Here is a 4,887-nt window from a genome sequence, read left to right as displayed (position 1 = left end):
GCACTGCTCCTATATCCGGTTGAGTTAGGCACCCCGAAGGGAACAGCCAATCAAAGGCCGGGAGATACCCAATCAGAAGGCTGAGGGCGGGCTCACAGAGACAACTCGTGACTCGGCGGCCAGCCTCTGGGGCCCAGGGAGGCGGAAGTGCCACCTGACCGAAAGTGATGTTAGCTGCTTTGCGCCCGGCCGCCAGCTCTGCGGGTACTTTCCCTGCAGGGGGAGGTGAGTGCCGTGTGGGCAGCCTCGTCTGGCCGAGCCTGAGGTTTCCGCCTGATCAGTTTCCTCCTTTGTAAAGTGGGACGAAGAATCCTCCGTGGCCTCTCTTCTGGGATTATGCAAAGACTGCACTCTTACAGAGATAGAATGACTTCATAAAAGTTTTTTTAAATGTAATTTATTCACCCATGATTATTATTATTTCTTTCTTTCTTTCCTTGGAGCTTGACTTTGATTCAAATTAGCAACGATTTTTCTCCCTTAAGAATTTTGTATAAAAAGGCGAGTATCTTCTTGGACAAAGCACTCTTAACCAGTATGCCTTTTAAGAGCTAGAGAGAAATTTCTAGAACTGGGAAGTACCACGGGGATCACCAGCTTCACAGGGAAACTTCTGTGGATATTTCCGCAGGAGCTGGACGGGGGGGGGGGTGGGGGGGGGTGGGGGGTGGGGGGGTGGGGAGCAACCGGTTGTTCAGAGCCCAAGAGGAAATCCTGCTTCCACGAGGACTTCCAAGATGGTTCTAGCCACAACCTTGCCCAGCTAGGGGCAACAGGAACTTTCTTTAGATAGGAAGTTCCTTCTGTATTTAAATCAGGGTCATGTGAATAACGGAGCTAATTTTGTCTACACCAACTAATAAAGTGATCCCAGCAAATCATGATTGTATTAAGAGCATGTGCAGCAGGTAGCAAGACATTTCTATTACACGTAAAAAAACAAAACACACAGGGCATTTATAGGCCCAGCTGCTTGGGAAGTTCAGGCAAAATTATGTGAGTCCAGGAGTTTGAGGCCAGCCTGAGCAACATATCAAAACCCCATCTCAAATACAGAAACGGGAACAAACTACCCCCCCCCCCAAACAAGCAACCCCAAAGGTCAAAGATGCCTTCAGAGACAGTCAACAAGAGATAAAAAGTTTTTTAATGAATGTATTTTAATGACAAAAATGGTAATTACTTAAAACATTTACTTTTTTTTTTTTTTTGGCCAATCCTGGGCTTGAACTCAGGGCCTGGGCACTGTCCCTGAGCTTCTTTTGCTCAAGGCTAGCACTCTACCACTTGAGCCATAGTGCCACTTCCTGCTTTTTCTGAGGAATCGAACCCAGATCATCATACATGCTAGGCTAGCATAGCACTCTACCACTAAGCCACATACCCATCCTCATTTACTTTTGAAGTCATGTTAACTATGGAACGTAGAAATATTTTTAAGAAAAATAAGACAAAGTTTTAAGGTCTGCAGTGGATGCTGCAGTAGCCTTCTCCTTAGTACTCCCTCTTAATGTAAATTGGTAATTAGAAAAAGTGCTGCTCAGGCTGGGAAGGTGGCTCAGTGGTAGAGCGCTTGCCTTGTATGCCTGAGGCCCTGGGTTCGATTCCTCAGCACCACATAAGCAAAAAGAAAAAAGCCGGAAGTGGTGCTGTGGTTCAAGTGATAGAGCACTAGCCTTGAGCTGAAGAGCTGAGGGACAGCGCCCAGGCCCAGAGTTCAGGCCCCATGACCGGACCCAAAAAAAAAGAAAGAAAAAGTGCTGCTCCCCTGAAATTCCAGTACTCATTCAAGAGGCTGAGGCAGGAGGATGAGGAATTTGAGGCCCTGCCTTAAAAGATTAAAAAATAAAAAAATAAAAAGGCAACGCATCAGGCCTTGTGGCATATTCCTGGCCTTGCAGTACATACTTGTAAATCTGGGAAGGAAAAGGTCATGAGTAGGAGGCCTTCCATGGCTATGTAGCAAAACTTTTAAGACAACAACAACAAAACAATGAAGACATTATAGCTGGGCATGCCAGTGGGTCATGCCTGTAATTTTGGCTACTCAAAAGGCTGAGACCTGAGGACTGCAGTTCAAACCCAGCCCATGCAAGAAAGTCCCTAAGACTCATCTCCAGTTAACCACCAAAAGACCCAGAGTGGGAGCTGTGGTTCAAGTGCTAGAACACTAGCCTTGAGCAAAAAGCTCAGGGACAGGGCCCAGGCCCCGAGTTCAAATCCCAAGACCAGCACACAACAAAGATTAGAGCTGGGCATTGGTGGCTCATACCTGTAAGCCTAGTTACTCAGGAAGCTAAGATCTGAGGCTCTCAAGTTCAAAGTCAGTCCAGGCAGGAAAGACTGAGACTTTATCTCCAATTAACTACCAGGAAACTGGAAGTGGAGCTGTGTCTCTAAGTGGTAGAGGGCTAGTTGTGAGCAGAAGAGCTCAAAGACAGTGCCAATCCCTGGGTTCAAGCCTCAGGACAGACAAGTTGTGTGTGTGTGTGTGTGTGTGTGTGTGTGTGTGTGTGTGTGTGTGTGTGTGTGTGTGTGTGTGTGTGTGTGTGTGTGTGTGTGTGTGTTTAATTGGAATATATATATATATATATATATATTCCAATTAAACACACATTTTCCTCATTGATCCCTTTGAAACATCTCTTTGAGGATAAGGACAGGGATCACCACAAAAGGGTCCAAGACAAACAAGTTTTGATTGTGCACCACAGTAGAAGCCGAGGGACAGACAGGACTCAAGGAAATCCATGAGTAGGAGAAACTTCTTCAAGCTTTGTTTGAAGAGGCATCACGTCTTATGCAAAAATCAACAAACACCTAGACAGCCAAAGCTGAGAGAAGTCAACTGGTATGTTTAAAGATAACTTTTCTAAGATGACTTGATGTATTGAAATATGGGTGAAATTTAGAAAGAGTAAAAAATGGGGGTCTGATGTAATTGTTGTGTAAAAGGTTAGAGATGGGCAAATACTTGACATACTTAAGGACAGTGGATAAACCCAATAGATCAGTGTCCCACCCTTATGACCCTGTAGACTTAATATCTAGAGAGAGAGCACTTAAGAGACAGAGACTGATTGAGAGGAAGATTTTTAAGGAATTGATCATTGAAGGCTTGACAAGTATAAAAATTTCTGAAAACCCAAGGAGAGTTTATGATGAAGTTCAAGTCCAAAGGCAGTCTGCTTCATTTCTTTCTTTTTTATTGTTATTATAAAGGTGATGTACAGAGGGATTACAGTTACATGTGAGGAAGAGAATACATTTCTTTGTGGACAATGTTACCCTCACTCTCTTACTTTTTCTCTCCTGACACCATCTATAAGTTCTTTCATTTTTTTATTAATACCTTTGATCATATGAGGCTCCAAATATGAGACATCCTATGCTGCTTTTCTCATGGCATACTGATTTAAATATTAATCTTAAAATACATCTTCACAGACATATCTAGAGTAATGTTTAACCATTAGACCTAGTCATGTTTACAAGTATGGCTCCATTTTAGATCTTCTAGATTGTAGAGTTAGCCTAGTAGCCAGCAGACCTAGCCAGCAAACAGAATGGAAAAGTTCAGGAGGTAAAGAAACAGGGATTGAGAAATAGGAAAGAGGCTTACCTAGGACTTCTGGACAGTAGAAATCAAAAGAATAGTTGGGTTGTTAGATTGTTGTTGTTGTGACAAATACCTGCAATAACAACTTAATGCAGAAAGGATTTCTTTTTGGCTCATGATTTCAGTCCATGGTCACTTGGCCCCCTAATTATGCTTAGATCCACTATCTGAAGACTAAACTTTCACACACAAGGGCTTTGGGAGCTAACTTTCTATCTAATAGTGGAAAGGGAGGATAGTGGCTCAGATCTATAATCCTAGTCAGGAGGCTGAAATCTGAGGATTAAGGTTCAAAGCCAACCTGGGCAGACAAATCTGAGAGACTCTTGTCTCTAATTAATGAGCAAAAAGCTAGAATTGGACATGAGGATCAAGGCCTTGAGTTTGAGCCTCAATACTCTCTCTCTCTGTCTCTCTCTCTCATTAATAATGGGGAGGGTAACTCCTATTCTGAGGGTGGGAAAGGGAGAAGTAGAGAGGGGAATGTAATAGGGAGCACATCAGGGAAGAGCCCTGGGTTAGGAAGAGATCAGACCCTTCCTCTTCAGCACTTGCCTAGGGCGAAGCCAGGGGACACATGGTTATTTTTGAGTCTTACCCTTTAAAAAAATGTTAGCCAAGAGAAGGGCAGTAAGAAGGGGATGTGTGTGTGTGTGTGTGTGTGTGTGTGTGTGTGTGTGTGTGTGTGTGTGTGTGTGCAATATAGGTGCAAGTGGTGACAGGGCATGGAGAAGGCGTTGAGGGTAGTATAGAGTAAGCACTGAAAAGGTGGGAAGCTAGTCATATAGGAAATAAATACTTTCTCACTGTCTTTCTTTCCTAGACCTTTAGAGCTGAGGCAGGGGTCTGACTTTCAGTCACCTGTGTGGATTAATGAAGTAGTATTTGAGAAGGATCTCAGTAGAGAAGAATCATGAGACAATGGGACAATGGTTTGAAGTCCAAAGATCTGTGTGCCAGATGTTACTTCCTTAGTATAATGCTATTGAGAGGTGCTGGGGCTTTTAGGAGATAGGACTTACTGATCGGTACTTGGCTCCTAAGTGTGTTTGATGGGATTAATGGTGATTTCAAGGAGTGGGTTAGGTGTTGCAGGATTGGATAGATTCCTTCAAGAGCAGATTTTGTTGTTGCTGTTGTTATTCATCATGGGGCTTGAACTCTGGCCTGGGTGCTGTCCCTCAGCTCTTCAGCAAAAGGCAAGCACTCTACCACTTGAACCACAGCGCCACTTCTGGTTTTCTGGTGGTTTATTGGAGATAAGAGTC

Source organism: Dipodomys merriami, unplaced genomic scaffold (genome assembly GCF_024711535.1).
Source record: "Dipodomys merriami isolate MVZ:Mamm:240054 unplaced genomic scaffold, mDipMer1.0.p SCAF_11, whole genome shotgun sequence".
Classification (NCBI taxonomy): Eukaryota; Metazoa; Chordata; class Mammalia; order Rodentia; family Heteromyidae; genus Dipodomys; species Dipodomys merriami.
The sequence above is the reverse complement of the archived record's forward strand: the minus strand, read 5'-3'. Positions refer to the sequence as shown.